We start from the raw sequence: 18,380 nt of genomic DNA, 5'->3' as shown, positions 1-18,380 counted from the left end.
CATAAACAGGTTAAAAATAGCATGGAGAGAAATAAACAGTTAAGTCATCCTGTAAATGTGAATGGGATAAAATCACCCATGGAAACAGATAACAAAATAGATTAAAAAGCAAAACCCTGCAATATGTTGTTTACCAGAAGCACATTTAAAGCATAGATATACATATATACACAGGGTAAATGTAAGGAGCTGGAACAGAATCTATTATGCTTCAGCTGAAACAAAGAAAGCAAGGGTAGCAATCATGATTTCAGACAAAACAAAAGCAAAAATAGATCTAGTTAAAAGGAAACTATATCTTGCTGAAAGGAAAGACTTAACATATAGGCACCAAATAGTATAGCATCCAAATTTTGAAGGAGAAATTGTATGAGTTATAGGAGGAAATATATGATAAAACTATCCTAGTGGAGGACCTTAACCTTCCCCTCTCAGAACTGGATAAATCTAACCAAAAAATCAACAAGAAAGAAGTTAAGGAAATGAATAAAATTCTTGGAAAGTAGATATGATAAATATCTAGAGAAAATTGAATGGTAATAGAAAGGAATATATTGATTGTTTGCTGCCTCAGAGAGGAGAGAAGGAAGGGAAAGAGGGATAAAAATTGGAACCCAATACTATAAATAAAAATGTTTATCATTATGATTTTAATCATAAAAGTATTTTATTATATTCTAGTTACATGTAGATATTTTTCAACATTTGTTTTTATAACATTTCTAGTTTCAAATTTTTCTCCCTCCTCCCTCCCCAAGACAGCAAGCGATCTGATATAGGTTATATATGTACAATCACATTAAACACATTCCTGCATTAGCCATGCTGTGAAAGCAGAATCAGAGCAAAATGGAAAAAACTCAAAAAAGAAAAACAACAACAACAAAAAAGTAGAAATAGTATGGTTCGATCTGCATCTAGATTCCGCAGTTCTTTTTTTCTGGATTTGGAGAGCATGTTCCATCTTAGACCATTGTATTGCTGTGAAGAGTCAAGTCTATCATAGTTGATTAACACACAAAGTTGTTGATACTGTGTCCAACGTTCCCCTGGTTCTGCTCATCTCACTCAGCATCAGTTCATGTAAGTCCTTCCAGGTTTCTCTGAAATCTGCCTGCTCATCCTTTCTTACAGCTCAATAGTATTCCATTACATTCATATACCACAACTTGTTCAGCCATTCCCCAGTTAATGGGCCTCCCCTCAATTTCCAATTCCTTGCCACCACAATAAGAGCAGCTATAAATATTTTTGTACATGTGGGTCCTTTTCCCTTTTTTATGATCTCTTTGGGAAAAAGACCTAATAGTGATATTGCTGAGTCAAAGAGTATGCACAGCTTTATGGCTCTTTGGGCACAGTTCCAAATTGCTCTTCAGAATGGTTAGATCAGTTCACAGCTCCACCAACAATGCATGAGTGTTCCAATTTTTCCACAGCTACTCCAATAAAAAATGTTTATTATTAAAAAAGGTAGACCGCGGCAGCAACGGTGGAGGAGTTGCCTCCCACCGGCTGCTCAGACACCCACCTGAGCGCCCCGGGAACAATGCTCCCAGTGTCCGGGCTGGGGCTCTGTGGGGCCGGGGTCCTGGCTCCCTTCCGCCAGGCCTGGGATCTGCCGGCAGCGGCAGGGACCATGTCAAGGACCTGCGTAGACCCTAATGGAAAGTACAGCCCAGGATGCGCCAGGCTGACCCTCTGACCTCTGGGCTCCCGAAGGTGTCCAAGTGCAATGAGTTTGTGGAGCATGCTTGGAAGCCGGGCTCCTGCAAGAATTGCTTCTGCTCCCAGAGTGACCACCAGCTGCAGCGGCCATCCTCCGTGGTCTAGCCAGGGGCCTCCAGCCTCACCCTCAGGCCCCGGAGGAGCCCACCAGAGGAGGAGGGCTGTAGCTCCGCCCCCTGAGCCTAGCCCACCATCGCAGTGAAGCCCACTATGATAAGCACAGAGAGCGCGGACACCTGGGCCGGATGGATGAGAGCTCCGAGGCCCACAAGTGCTCTGGAGGCCCACGCCCAGAAAGCTCTCCTTCCCGGAGCCCCGAGACAGCCCAAGGACTTTCTCCAGCAGCAAGCCTCGGCCCTCCCAGTCTCACCACCAGCTCCCGGCTGGCTCTGCCCAGCCTGGCAAGGCCAAGGAGCAAGGACAGAGGAGGCCTCGAGGACCTACCTGTCAGGAATCGCCACCCCCGGCCCACCAGAACTTCCACCAGAAACTGGCCTCTTTCTTAGAGAAGGTTGGGGGTAGCACCGCAGCCTGGAGTGGGGGTCCTGCCTGCTGCTTCCAGGGGCAAGTCGCTGCAGAGCTCAGCCGGCAGTGACCTCAGGGGAGAGCACTGCTCCGTTGCCGATTGGTGTCCTCCTGGTGGGCTGGGCCCCAGATGTGGGCACGGGCAGGTGGGGGCTGCACCTCCAAATGTACAGGAGACTACTTCGCGCCGTGAGGAGGGCTGGGCTCCCAGCTTGGGCAGGGAGCACTGCTGCCAGGACCCTCCAGAGAACAGCTGCCCCTTCACCTTGCCCCAGAGGAAGCTGCCCCAGGCCCTAGAGGCAGCCAGCCTGGCTGATGGCTTGTCTCCCCCCTCCCCCCCCCCCCCGCCAGACACACAGACAATAACTAATGCTCCCTCTCAAGACAGCCTGAGCCGAGGAGACCCCATGGCTCAGGCCCAAACAGGGGCAGCCCCCGCAAATCCCCAGGGTCGCCAGCCCAGCCCCCTGAAAGCAGCCCGTCAGAACCCATCTATGCTGAGGTCACCAAGAGGAAGAAACCGTGCCCAGCATCCTCCGACCTGCCAGGCACTGGCAAGCAGGCTGGGCACAACCCGGGACACGACCCAGCAGGGGGCGGCTGGAGCCGGAGGAGGCCCAGGCCCGATGTGGCCCCCCAGGTGGCGGCCAAGGTGACCATCGTGGCTGCCCACACAGAGGACGACCAGCGCACCTTCTACCTGCGCAGCCTTGACTCGGCCGTGGGCGTGCCGTGGCCCTGCAAGCACAGCGGGCCAGACCCGGAGGGTGCCGCCATTGGGATATTAGAGACCAGTCCTCAGGAACAGCCGCTTCACAGCCGCCTGCCTGGCCTGAGGGGTGAGGACCCGGGAAGAAGAGGCCCGGCCATCCTCCCAAGGTCTGCAAGGGGTCCCCAGAGGGCTCTCCCCTGGCCCAGCTCAAGGATGAATCCTGGAGCCAGCCAGCTGCCCCAGGTCCAACAGACTCCTCCTCCTCCTCCTCCTCCTCCTCCTCCTCCTCCTCCTCCTCCTCCTCCTCCTCTTCCCCCTCTTCCTCCTCTTCCCCCTCTTCCTCCTCTTCCCCCTCTTCCTCCTCTTCCCCCTCTTCCTCCTCTTCCCCCTCTTCCTCCTCTTCCCCCTCTTCCTCCTCTTCCCCCTCTTCCTCCTCTTCCCCCTCTTCCTCCTCTTCCCCCTCTTCCTCCTCTTCCCCCTCTTCCCCCTCTTCCTCCACCTCCTCCAGTGCCAGGGAGCTCAGCTGGTGCCTGATGCCAGCTCAGTCTTCCCCCTGGGACCAGAGAGGGCCTGGATTCAGGGCAGCCCAGCCCAGGCATGGCTTGGGAGATGGAGCCACCCAGCTGCGGCCAGTGCCCCCAGGCAGAGAGCGTCTCTGAGCAGCGCGGCAGAGCCAAGGGAGCAACTGGGCCTGGCATGAGCGAGTCAGCCTCCTTTGCCTTCGAATTCCCCAAGGACAGCAGTGAAGCTGAACCCCAGCTACTCTGAAACTAGCATCTGTTCCCCCTAAGGACTCTCACTTTCCTGGGCCCGGGCTGGGAGCCCGCATAAGGAGCCCCGAGGCCCAGGTGCAAGGGTCCCCCTCCTCCCAACTGAGCGTGTCCAGCCAGACCTCCACCTCCAGCGCTAGCCTCCTCAACAGCATCAACAGCAAGGAGGCCACATACACCAGGCTCAGCGGCCTGTACGCCCAGACCCTGGTGCGCCTGGCAGCGAGGTGCGAGCGCCACTTCATAGGCAGACAGGGAGCCACACTTCAGTGAGAACAGCTGGTCCCTCTTCAAGCTGACCTGCAACAAGCCTTGCTGTGACTCGGAAGACGCCATCTACTACTTCGCCACCTGCTCGGAAGACCCCTCCCACCCCTACGCCATCAAGATCTGCAAAATACCGGTGTCCAAGGGAGCTTCTTAGTGTGACCTGTCGGTGCCCGTTCATTTCAATGTGCAGCAGGACTGCAGGCACTTTGTCGCCTCGGTGCCCTCCAGCATGCTGATGTCCCCCGAGGAGCCCCAGGACCAGCACTGCGTGGTGGTGATCACACGTGAAGTGCCCCACCAGACGGCCGCAGACTTTCTGCGAGACTCGGCCTCTCGCCACTGGGCTGAGCCTGAGGCCTACGAGTGATGGATCTGCCTGCTGCTGCTGCAGTTGTGCCAGGGCCTGGAGAACTTCAAGGAGCAGGGCATCACGAACCGGGCGCTGTGCCTGGAGAACCTGCTCCTGGAGCCCTGCCCAGGAGCGTCCCCCGTGGCCCAGCTGCTGCCCTGCCTCATCATCAGCAACTTCCACCAGGCCAAGCAGCAGGCGCGGGGTTGCAACCGGGCCGATTAGCAGCAGAGGAGTACCTGGTCCCCGAGATCCTGGCCACTGCCCAGTACAAGAAGTTCGACGAGTTCCGAACGGGCATCCTCATTTATGAATTGCTGCACCAACCCAACCACTTCAAGGAGCGGGTCCAGCTGCAGCAGCAGGCCTACCGGGCCAAGGACCTGCCCCGTGCCCGCCCTGTGCCTCTACTCTGCCGGCCTGAAGCGGCTGGCCCACCGGCTGCTGGAGGCCGACCTCATCAAGCGGCTGGACATCTCGGAGTCCGAGCGCGCCCAGCAGTGCCTGCTGTGGGGGCTGCGGAGTGAGCTGCTGGAAGTCCCACTGCAGAACTGGCTACACATGAAGCGTGCCCTGCTCATGATGAAGCTGGACAAGAAGGCGCTGGACTACCGGACCGCGGTGGAGCTGGAGGACTGGCTCTGCTGCCAGTACCTGGCCGCCTCGGAGCCCGGGGCCCTGCTGCAGACACTGAGGCTGCTACAGCCCCTGTGACCCCCTGGCCCCGGAGGCACACATGCACAGGCACAGAGGCACAGGCGCACACATGGGGCCGGGAGGGTCTTCCTCACACACACACACACACACACACACACACACACACACACACACACACACAAACACGGTCAGGTGGGCCCCCAGAGTGTGCCCTGCCACGCTCCTGTACAGAATCAGGAGGTGGGGACACAGGAAAGAGAACCCACAGTCTGGTCAGAGGCAGTGTCAACCCTGGAGGCAGCAGACCCCTCTTGCCACCTCACACCGCCCTGATGCAGTGAGGCAAGCCGGCAACATGTTTGTGACTGGCTGCACACTGTCCTTTTGTCCACTATGGGTAGCACAGAGTTTGCCCGTCCCCTCCCCACCCTCCTAACTCTGCCAGCACTGGTCACCTCCAGAGCAGAAGGGACCTCTACCCAGACCTAGCCCAGCCCCTCCTTGTGGTTGTTTGGTGGTTTGGTTTTTAACAGAACTTGTATTTCATTCTAAAAAAAAGAGGTAGGAGGTTAAATTTACTATACATACATGTAAAAGTTTAGGTTTAATAAATTAACTTCACAAGTAAAAAAACAAAAAGGAATATACCTTTTTCTCAGCAGTACATAAGACCTACACAAAAACTGACCTTGTATTAGGGCATAAAAACCAAATGCAGAAAAGCAGAAATAGTAATCCCGTCCTTTTCAGATCATAATGAAATAAAAATTACATTCAATAATGAACAATTGAGACATTAAAAATCAATCAGAAATTAAATAATCTGATCCTACAAAACAAGTGGGTCAAAGATCAAATCATAGAAACAATTGATGATTTCATTAAAGAAAACAACAATGATGAGACAACATATCAAAATTTATGGGATGCAGCCAAAAGCAGTTCTTAGGGGAAAATTTATATCCCTAACTGTTTACATCAATAAAATAGTGGAAAAGCAGATCAATGAATTGGGCATGCAACTAAAAATACTAGAAAATGAACAAATTAAAAATTCCTAACTAAGCAGCAAATTGGAAATCCTGAAAATCAAAGGAGTGACTAATAAAATTGAAAGTAAGAAAACCAGTGAATTAATAAACAAAACTAAAAGCTGGTTTTAGGAAAAAGCAATAAAATAGATAAACCATTGGTTTATTTGATCAAAAAAAAAAAAGGAAAGAAGAAAACCAAATTATAAAAATGAAAGGGGTGAATTCACCACCAATGAAGAGGAAATTAAGACAATTATTAGGAACTATTTTGCCCAATTATCTGCCAATAAATTTGACAATCTAAATGAAATAGATGAATATCTAGAAAATACAAACTACTCAGATTAACACAAAAATAAATAAAATATTTAAATAACCCAATTTTAGAAAAAATAAATTGAACAAGCAAGAAAAAATTTCCAGGACCAAATGGATTCACAAGCAAATGCTACCAAACATTTAAAGAACAATTAATCCCAATACTTATATAAATTATTTGAAAAAATAAGTAAATACTAGCAGTGTGACCCTGGGCAAGTCACTTAACCCTTATTGCCCTGCCCCCCAAAAATAAAAAAAATAAATTAAAAAACAAGTGAAGGCGTCCTACCAAATTCCTTTTATGAGACAAATTGTCTCATAAGCACAAAGTAAGTGCTTATAAATACTTGTGGGCTCTGTCTTTGTCCCATAGACTTCTCCAGAGGCCTTTTCCCAATAAGACTATTGCCTCCTGTCCAGACTCCTACAGGAAATCCCTTCTCCTTTGCCTACTTCTGCATGCTATGAATAGTTACAACCCTCCTGGGTCTCATGGAATTCAACATCTCTACTTGCTACAAAGTTAGCCTGAAGATTTTAAATCACCTGCCTTCCTCATTTTAGCTTTCTCCAGCCACTGATTCTCCATATTCATTCCTAAATGGTTACTATAATCCCATCCTATTGTGATGTTTAAAATCTAAATTGTGGTCGCCTTAAATTAGAAGCTTTAGCACCAGTCCTTGGGCATTAAACATTTACTAAAGCATATAGATATTCTCATGGAGTTCAGAAAGTTAAGAAAAAAGCCTATTTAGCCTAGAGTTCCAGCCTGGTCTGGCTCTTCCTCAAGTCCTCTGCCACAAGCCTGCTTCAATCATGAACTCTCTCCAGCAAACTCATTGTGGAAGCTTTTTATAGGTCTGGAACAGAGGCGGGCCTTACACACTGCTTCAAGCTGATTGGTTGGCATCATCAAATCCATTGGTTCTGAAGGTGTTTCTCAAGGTATGATTACAATCCAGTTCACTTGAAGTAGGCTAATCAGCAGTTAATCACTCTCACTTGATTCAATCAGTCTAGATTAATCTCCAGGTGGGTCTTTGAGTATCTGCTAAATCTCATTATTTCATCACACTATTCATACTTTCCTTATCCTAGTGATTCTAAAGCTCTACCTGCCAGTCTAATTATTGACCCACTGAAAGGCTTACAGGGATCATGAATGTAGCTACAACCAGAGATACCCACCCTCCAGTGGATACTGAGTAACATATTCCTTATGAGAATAAGGAAGGGCTAGTGCAAGTCACTGACCAAGTCCTTAAGACCCACTTCTGTTGGAGATTTAAATATACAGATGAAATCCCTACTGACAAAGGGATCTCAGCAATGGTCCTGAAAACAAGGCATCCTATGGTGCCAATATTCTCTTCAGGCAACTGGGATAAATGATGGAATGGATCAAGTTCCAAGAAATTATAGAAGGAATTTCTAATCATTTCCCTTAGACACTTATCATGGGATGGAGACCATTGATTGCAACTGACTTTGACAGTGACAATTGTGTCTCCTAAGCCCAAATTGGAGCTGGGTTGTTTTGTTTTGTTTTTCCGATGTCTGACCCACAATTGTAAGAGGTCAAAGATGTATGGACACTCATGCTCATAGCCTGCCAGATCCAGCATAAGCTCCTGTTTTTATTCTCTTAGAGAAAGGAGACAACTTTCTCAGGACATAGCACTCCCTTCCATTTTCCCATGTCTGCACAGGAGAAGGCCTTCTCCAACAAGAGAAATATTCAGAATCAGATAGGAAAATTTGATATAGACACCCAGCAGTTCATAAATGGGAGACTCCAGATCAGGTACAGATATAGAATGCAGAAGAGAAGATGGACTATCATTTAGTGGTGGGAAAGCATACTAGGACCAATGGTTAGAATTCTCCAAAATAGAAAAACAAGTCAAGGGGGTATATTGTGAAGTCTGACTTATTAGTAGGTGAACTGGGCCCTAACCATCAGAAATTACTTTATGCTTGATCATTGACTGACCTACCCATGTACTAGAAATGTAAACAATGATGGACTTGGTCAACTACATTTAGGCCAGGAATTCAAATCCCTCCTGCCCAACTAATTCAACTAATTAAAAGAAACTAGTTCAACATGTATGAAGGTTAGGAAACTTTTAAAACCACCATGCCCTTGTGGTTAATGAGGTTAGAAGCTATTTGCTTTCCAGAGCCCCCACTGATGACTATCACACTGTTCAGCAACAAGAATTAGTTATAATAGCAGAGATCCAGAGATCTAGGACTTCAATTAGGTTGCAAATTCCATTGTTTGCATGCTGGTGAATAATAAACTACCTGATTTTGATGCTTTGAGTACTTATGTTCCTTCTTAGTAAAACACCCACAATCTTTTCACACTTAAAATGTTTTAATTAGGAGTATCTCTTTTTTTAATCTATTCTCCATCTAATTCCCTATTCTCTCTCCTCTCTACATTCTGTCCTATTTCCATGTTGAGTAAAATGTAATTCTATACCCAACTCTGCCTATGTGTCTGTGTGGTGTGTGTATTTCTGTATTCTTCCCTCTTTTGGACAGTTCAAATGAGAGTGCAGTTCAATTGTCAGTCACTCCCTACATACCATCTTCTTTACTAGTATATATAGACCTCTAATTAAACATCCTGATTAATTTTCCCTAGTGTTCCTCTTTTTTTAAATGGGGCAATGAAGGATAAGTGACTTGCCCAGGGTCACACAGCTAGTAAGTGTCAAGTATCTGAGGCCGGATTTGAACTCAGGTCCTCCTGAATTCAGGACTGGTGCTTTATCTACTCTGCCATCTAGCTGCTCCCACTACCGTTCCTCTTAAGAACAGCTAAGTGGTGCAAAGTACCAGGCCTGGAGTCAGAAAGATTCATATTTCTGAGTTCAAATCCAGCCTCAAACACTTACTAGCTGTATGGACCTGGGTATGTCACTTAACTTGAAAATTATTGGTCTACCTGAAAACCATGATCAAGGAAAGAGCTAAGACACCATCTTCCAAGATATTCTCAGGGAAAATTGCCCTGAAATTCTAGAAGAAGAAGCTAAAATAGAAATTGAAAGAAAATAGGAGGGGAAGGGGATAAAGAGAGAGGGGCAAAAGAAGGAAGGGAAGAGTGGGGGAGAGGACAGACAGAGGCAAATCCCTTTTGAAGAGTGATAGGATGAAAGAAGATGGATAATAGAATAAATATCATGGGGAAGGGAATAGGATGGAAGGGAAACAGTTAACAATAGTAATGATGAAAAAGAGAAAAGGGGGGGAAATTGAATAAAAAATATTTATAGCAACTCTTGGTGGAGGCTAAGAATTGAGAATCAAGGGAATGTCCATCAATTGAGGAATGATGGAAAAAAGCTATGTTATATGATTGTAGTGTAATGGTCTTGTGCTACAGGAAATAACAAACAAGATGATCGCCGAAAAACCTTGAAAGACTAATGAACATCGATGTATAGTGAAGTGAGCAGAGCTGGGAGGACATTGTGCATAGTGACAGCAGTTTGTTCAATGAGCAATTGTGAATGACTTAACTACTCTCAGCAGTGCAATGATTCAAGACAATCCCAAGGAACTAATGAGGAAGCTTACTATGCACCCCTATAAAAAGAACTGATCAAAAGAACACTTGTGGATTGTACATATATAACCTGGTTGCGATCTTGTGGAGGGGGGTGGAAAGGGAGGGAGGGAGAAAAATTTGGAACTCTAAATCTTATGAAAATGAATGTTGAAAACTATCCTTACATATAACTGGAAAATTAAAAAAAATGTTTGTTGCTGAAAAAAAAAGAAGAAAATGACAAATGTTGTGGGAGAGATGGGGGAAATGAGACATTTATATACTCTTGCTAAAGTTGTTAACTGATTCAAACATTCTGTAGAGCAATTTGGAACTATGGCCAAAGGGCTATAGAACAATGTATACTTTAGGTATTTCTTTTTTTTTACTGGGTATTTCTAAAAGAGATTAATAAAAAAAGTTGAATTTGAAATTGGAGTAATGCCCATCAATTGGGAAATAGCTGAACAAATTGTGGTATGAGATTAGGATAGAACACTATTGTGCTATAAGAAATGATGAGCAGGGGGCAGCTAGGTGGTGTAGTGGAGGAAGCACCGGCCTTGGATTCAGGAGGACCTGAGTTCAAATCCGACCTCAGACACTTGACCCTTACTAGCTGTGTGACCCCGGGCAAGTCACTTAGCCCTCATTGCCTCACAAAAAATAAAAAAAAGTTAAAAAAAAAGTTTAAAAAGAAAAAAAAAGAAAAAAGAAATTTAAAAAAAAAAGAAATGATGAGCAGGGGCAGCTAGATGTCGTAGTGGATAGAGCACCGGCCCTGGAGTCAGGAGTACCTGAGTTCAAATCCAGCCTCAGACACTTAACACTTACTGGCTGTGTGACCCTGGGCAAGTCACTTAACCCCAATTGCCTCACAAACACACACACACACACACAAAAACAAACCGAAAAAAAAAAAAAAGAAATGATGAGCAAAGGGCAGCTAGGTGGCACAGTGGATAAAGCACCATCCCTGGATTCAGAAGGACCTGAGTTCAAATCTGGCCTCAGACACTTGACAATTACTAGTTGTGTGATCCTGAGCAAGTCACTTAACCCCAATTGCCTCACCAAAAAAGAAAGAAAGAAAGAAAGAAGGAAATTATGAGCAGGGTGCTATTAGAAGGACTTATGAAAATGCAATCCATCTACAGAGAAAGAACTGATGGTATCTGAATACAGATTTAAGTATAATTTTTGTTGTTGGTGGTTCCTCTTTCTAAAGTTATTTTGTCTCTTTTCTTTCACAACCAGAGCAATGTGGAAATATTCTGCATGACTGCACATGTATAACTTATATTGAATTGCTTAAGTACTTAAGGAGGTGGGGAGGGAAGGAGGAAAAGAATTTGGAACACAAAGTTTTAGAAATCAATGTTGGGGGGCAGCTAGGTGGCACAGTGGATAGATCACCAGCCCTGGAGTCAGGAGTACCTGAGTTCAACTCCGGCCTCAGACACTTAACACTTACTAGCTGTGAGACCCTGGGCAAGTCACTTAACCCCAATTGCCTCACTTAAAAAAAAATAAAAAAATTTTAAAAATTGATGTGGGGGGCAGAGCCAAGATGGCAGAGGAAAGACATTAAACGCACAGAGCTCCTGATACAATCACCCAAAAATAGCAATAAAAGAACCCTTGGAGCAGAAAAACACATGAAAATATGGGCTGAGAGTTTTCTCCAGCTATAGATAGATTTCAGGGAACCATGCTGGAACATGAATAAAGCCTAACCCTGCAATTGGGCTGACACACCAGACACCCGCCAGAGGAATTTGCCCCAGTGCCTCTGAATCGGCTGCAGCACCAGTGTATTCTGGAACCTAGCTCACGATCTGGTTGAACAGCTGGCCCGGGGGAGGGGTGGGGTGTAAGTGCAGGGGTACCAGTGGACTGGGGGGAAAGATTCGACTGTCCCACCACAGCAGGGAACCAGGAAAAAAATCCTGAGTGTCAGAAGACCCAGGTGGGGGAGGGGAGCAGGCAGGCTCATCAAAGCTAAAAACCGCACTACAGAAAGCTTTGCTGGTTGGTTGTTTAGTAAGTAGGCTTGAGGTTATCTCCAGACCATAGAACAGGCCAGGTGAGATTAAAACCTGCCCCCCCTCAAACCAAAACACTTGGGACCCTCTGAAGCTGGGAACAGGAGTGGAGCCGAGAAGCAGCCCCCCACCCTCCCACCCCCCAGTGGAGAGTTTAAAATAAAATAAAAGTGAGGCCAGGAAGGCTGAGAAGAAGCCCAATGACCCCCTGGGCCACACTGTACCTTGAACAGTGTGTCCTGGAAGCAGTGCCACACTTTTAAGAAGGAGTTAAAAGCCAAGAAACAGTAAGCCAGGATGAGTAGGCAGAAAAAGCAGAATACCATCGAAAACTTCTTTGGGGGTAAGGTAGACCACAATACAACCACAGAAGAAGAAGATAATAACAGGGTCAAAGCTCCAACATCCAAAGCTTCCAAGAAAAATATGAACTGGTCTCAGGCCATGGAAGATCTCAAAAGGGACTTTGAAGAGAAAGTAGGAGAAATAGAAAGAAGATGTAGAGAAAGGAAGCAAAGAATGGAAAGAGAAATGAGAGCAATGAAGAAAAGTCATGAGAAAAAAAGTCAACAGTTTGAAAAGTCAAATAGAAAAGGAGATTAAAAAACTGTTTGATGAAAATAACTACCTAAGAATTAGGATTGAACAAATGGAAGCTAGTGGCCTTATGAGAAACCAAGACACAGTAAAGCAAACCCAATTGATTGAAAAAAAATAGAGGGCAATGTGAAATTTCTCCTTGGAAAAACAGCTGACCTTGAAAATAAATCTAGGAGAGATAATTTGAAAATCATTGGACTACCTGAAAACCATGACCAAATCAAAAGCTTAGATGCCATCCTCCAAGAGATTGTGAGGGAAACTTGCCCTGAAATTCTAGAAGCAGAAGATAAAATAGAAATCAAAAGAATCCACTGATCACCTTCTGAAAGAAATCCCAAAAGGAAAACCTCCAGGAATATTATAGCCAAATTCCAGAACTCCCAGGTCAAGGAGAAAATACAGCAAGCAGCTAGAAAAAAGGAATTCAAATACTGTGGAGCTCCAATAAGGATAAAGCAAGATCTAGCAGCTTCTACATTAAAGGACCGAAGGGCATGGAATATGATATTCCAGAGGGCAAAGGAACTGGGACTACAGCCAAAAAATCATGTACACAGCAAAACTAATTATAATCTTTCAGAGGAAAAAATGGTATTTCAATGAGAAAGAGGTCTTTCAGGAATTTGGGCTGAAAAGACCTAAACTGAATAGCAAATTTGACTTTCAAATACAAGACCCTGGAGAAGCATATAAAGGTAAACAGGAAAAAGACTTCATGAAGGATATTAAAAGATCAAACTGTTTACATTCCTACATGGGAAGATAATACTTCAAACTCATAAGAACTATCTCAGTAAGGAATTCACAGAAGACACAGGTCTGAACTGAATATTAAGGAATGATATCTGTAAAGCAATTATGTTTTTTTCTTTGTGGGGAAGACAGAGTGGGGTGTCTTATGTCTGGGGCTGGATTTGGCCTTAGGGCCAGCACAATTTTTTTTGTCCTCATGAACCGACGCTTTGACATTAGTCTTGCAAAGGGAGGGCCTCTGCAGAGAATACATATTACAGATGGTGTATATTATAACAGAAAAAGAAAAGAGAAAAAAACAAAACAAAACTGTTCATTTAAAGTCTCTGAAAGTCTTTTCTCAGTTGTCCTATAGGTGTAGTCATGGAATGGAAGTCTTTTCAGGGGTTGATGTGTGGATACTGGTAATCAGCCAGGAAATTTCCTACAAAATTGAGCTTAACACAACTTTAAAATAGCTTTGTCAATAATCAAATCAAACAATGAAAGTTCTCAAAAACATGTCTAAGGGAATTCAGAATCTTAGTTGTTACACATGAAACATATAATAAAACAAAAATTGAACCATTCTTTAAAATTATAATATTACTATAGTCCCCCCCTTATGGAGGGTAATTGAGAAGACAATTGCTGCGATATTAATTATTAAAAATAATTTTTTATCTTTGTTTCATCACTTTTGCATCATCTGCCTAATTATCCTCATGCCATTATGAGAAATTAAAAAATCTAATATAATTGGTAACAGGTGTCAAGGCCAAATTCAACACTGTATTTATCATGACACCTGAGATAATTATGGGGGTTACCATAAAAGAACAGAGAAATGATGGGATATGAGCATTCCCACACTTGAGCAATATATACTGCCCATGCAGTATGCCAGGTTTAAAATAGGTGGATGGAATACATGTCCATGCCACCGAACATATTGGAGGAAACTGAGTCAGACTTAATCAGATGCATGGGATTGAGATGTCCATGGCATCAGGCATATAGGAGGGAGCATAGAAGCCAGGTGTAGAAGTGAGATGGGTGGGATGAATACTTCCAGCCATCTGTACAATATTGTGGGGAAAAATAAAATAAAATATTAAACCAAGAGAATCCAACCTCAACATTAGTCAAAAGCCGTTCCCTCGGCCATACCTTGACTTCATGCATGTCTCCCCTCATGTGACAGTTCAGTGTCTGCTCTTGCATGTATTCCTCTTGTGATTGGATGGCATCTTGGCCAACTGGCATCTGATAACTCAGAATAAAGGCAATTAATGTCTTAAATGATAAGTTCCCATAATCCAAGTCTCATATGGATTTAAAAATTGAGGATAATAAATGATTGCAAAAAATGTGAATACATCTTGACTCAGAACACAATATATAATTATGCAACAATTTCAAATAATACCCCTTTTTTTTACTTAGTATACAATTACTTTTGTGAAAAATCTGAACATATTTAAATACAAGTTAAAGCACAACACAATCTCAAAGACAATGTTTACAAATGTTCCCCTCTTTTTTTTTTTTAATATGCTTATCAAAAATAATACTTCTAGAATCAATTTACACTTGCCATGGCAAACAATTTGCTAGGGAAATGCTTTAAAGAGTTTGATCAAATAATCAGTTGAGAGAAAAAAAATAACAAAAACAACTCAGAATATGGGAGCACAATACTCCTAGAATTAACATTGTATAATAAAATCAAAACCATCTTGCAATGTTTCAAAATTAGATAGACAAATGAATAGAAGAAAATACACATGGAACAATAAAAGACAATGAAATTCAAACTAAGGAAATCTAAATGAATATGAACTTAATATTAATAAGAGTATTATAAAATATAAACTTGATCACATAACTATCAAAAGCTTTTACAAATATTCTCCTTGTTTTAGAAACTAAGTATAAGACACAATCTCAAAAGCATGAAAATCTCTATGAAAATAAACCGATACCATTAATTTCAAAATGTATATATAATAGCATAGAAATTCTATGTAACCTCTGAACTGATACTATTACTCTGAGTGAATTCAGAACACTTTTGATTCCTATATCTAAAATCCCCAATACTCATATCAATACCTTGCTGCTTACTTCTACATTTCTGTAAAATATGTACCCTTCCATGGCAAAAGAAGCGGAGTCTTGAACTATGGTGATGATTGTCATTCTTATTCAGCTTAAGTTTTTCTTCTTTAACCCCTCTATATTGTCTGTCAGTCTTTTCACCATACAAATGCTTTATAATATTACTAATTAAAGACAAAAGCAGGTTAGCAAAATTATGAACAAAACGGGCATATGTGGAACTTAAAGGGCTTTCTAAGGTTGTCTCAGAAGCACAGCCAGGCTGGGGAAGGGCTGAGCCTGAAGCTGCAAATGTAGTTAGAGAAAGCTGTGCATGCGCATCAGATCTCTGGACTTCCCAGGCAGGGGAAGCAATGGGCTTGGCCATGGGAGGAGTAGAGGGTGGGGTCTGGAGAGGAGGGGAGGGACCAGAGCAATTTGAATCACACTTGATTTTGAACTCAGGCCTGGATTCCTCTTCCCCCACGTTGCCTCCAGGTGCTAGGGGATTAAAAGCTACTAGAGGGTGGGTCATTGCCTCCAGGCATGCAAAATTAGAGCAACAATTAGTGTTAGAACTGAGAAAAGCTGCAGGAATCTCTTCAGGTTTCTCTGAAAATGCATGGTTGGGAGAGGGAGAGATATTTCCTTGTGTGAGTAAGTTGCTGGCTCTTTTAACAAAAATAAAAAGAAAAATAGAAAATCCACAAAAACAAAGCATTAACATGATCTTATCTCCCATTTGTCTGGTTAAACAGACTAAAATCAAAAATAGGGTAATTAGGGAGTTTAAAAGGTCCATTTGAAAAAATCTAAGGGGAAAACACAGCCAGTACGCCAGTACGCCAGTACTTAGCAGTTTAAAGGGTAGGGGAAATTTCTTACCCAACCAGAAGATCAGAAGAAGACTGAGGTTTAGCTTTCCTCTTCGTGGTCAGCCATCTGTTAAGGGGTAAAATTCTAGCTAAACTGTCTAAAATATCCAATGAGTGGTCGCCAATCAATTACAAGCTTTAGCAAGAGTTAGACTTTTAAGCATTTATTAAGGAGAATAAGAATTTGGTAAAGAGAGAGAGAAAGGCCTAGATTCCTATCTATTAAAGGGAGAGCACATTTCTAGCTCCCTTCTCCGCCAGCGTCCTCAGGAAAGAGCCCCCAGTCTCCTCCTTCCTCCTCCCACTAGTCCGCGTCACTTCCTGATACCAAAGAAAAGACTCCTGGTCTTGCCCTCAAAGACCTTCGCTTCATGGGCAGAACTCTTCTACAGTAAGTATCCAGCAGGTGGCGTTATTCCAATCGTTACACACAGAATTAGCTCAGGGACCTTGATCTCATCAGAATAGGCTCATGGAGGGAATAGCATTCATACCCAATTGGGAGGAGTAATCTATTTAACCCTGCAGGAAATTAGGAGGGGAGGAGAATAAGGAAGGAAGGGTGAAAAAAGGGAGTGCAGAGTGGGAGATAGTTAGAAGTCCACTTTTTTTTTTTTAATTAAATTTTATTTTATTTTCACGGGCAATGGGGTTAAGTGACTTGCCCAGGGTCACACAGCTAGTAAGTGTTAAGTGTCTGAGACCGGATTTGAACTCAGGAACTCCTGAATCCAGGGCCGGTGCTTTATCCACTGCGCCACCTAGCCGCCCCGGAAGTCCACTTTTGAGGAGGAATAGGTAAAAAGAAGATAGAGTAAATGTCATGGGAAGGGAGTGGGATGAAGAGAAATAGTTATGATGATTGAGTATAATGACAAAACATATGGTACCTACTTTGCTGGACTTTAATGAAGAAAATTCTCTGTCAAGCTTAAGGTACTATATACAGGTTATGATGAACAAGATGCTATCAGAAAAACCTGGAAAGACCTACATAAACTGAAGCAGAGTGAAATGTACTGTATACAAAATAATAGCAATAGTGGGGGATTATCTGCTGGGAAGCATGTGGTTACTTTCAGCAAGGCAATGATCCAATATAACCCTGAAGGACTTATGAAGATTGCAGCCCATCTGCAGAGAAAAAACTGATAGTATCTAAAAACATATGGAAACACATTTAAAATTTTTTTTTCTTTTCCTCTGACAATTCCTTAATCTGAAGTTTTGGGTTTTTTTGACTATTTTCTCTCACAACTAGCTAATATGGGAATTTGTCCATGACTACTCACGTATAACTTATTCTGAATTGCTTGATTTCTTGTGGGTGGGGGTGGGAATGGAGGGAGGAAGAGAAGTTGGAACACAAAGTTTTTAAAAATTGATGTTAAAATGTGTTTTTACATATATTTTGGAAAATAAAATTCTATTCAAAGCCCCCCCAAAAATCATGAATATCTTTGACCCAGTCACACCACTACTAGGCATATACCTCAAAGAGACTGAAGTCAGCAGAAAGAACTCATGTGTACAAAAGATTAAAGGTATATTGTGAAACAATACATGTCCAATATGGTAATGTGGCTAGTCTCTCTATATTTGTTATAAGAGAGGGTTTCTTTTTCAGGGTGAGAGAGAATATTGGAGGTGGAGTTAGTGAGCAGTGATTCAAGAAAAAAGGAAAAGAACCTGAATGGAACATTTGCTTTAAAATTCATGGAAGAGAGTAGATGCAAGTTCAGTAGGGGACAAACAGAAGCAGAGCAAAATTTTATCTATTATGTTAAATTTTTAATTTCATAATAAAAGTTCAATTTCATATAAAAATCAATGCAGGGGCGGCTAGGTGGCGCAGTGGATAAAGAACTGGCCTTGGATTCAGGAGTACCTGAGTTCAAATCCGGCCTCAGACACTTGACTTACTAGCTGTGTGACCCTGGGCAAGTCACTTAACCCCCATTGCCCAGCAAAAAAAAAATCAATGCAAAAATCTGTACATGTAATGGGGGAAATTATAAATAAATAAATAGAATATAAAATTTTTTAAAAAGCAAAAAGAAAAAGCTCCCCTTTTCCATACACCTTCACTGC

At 43.4% G+C, this 18,380-nt stretch overlaps 1 pseudogene; it reads left to right on the top strand.

Moving 5' to 3' along the window:
• The first annotated feature begins 1,683 nt into the window (after positions 1-1,683).
• Positions 1,684-5,068, top strand: LOC122753803 (annotated as a pseudogene).
• Positions 5,069-18,380: the final 13,312 nt, after the last annotated feature.

This window comes from Dromiciops gliroides, chromosome 4, assembly GCF_019393635.1.
Source record: "Dromiciops gliroides isolate mDroGli1 chromosome 4, mDroGli1.pri, whole genome shotgun sequence".
Lineage (NCBI taxonomy): Eukaryota > Metazoa > Chordata > Mammalia > Microbiotheria > Microbiotheriidae > Dromiciops > Dromiciops gliroides.
This window is presented reverse-complemented; position numbering and strand designations above follow the sequence as displayed.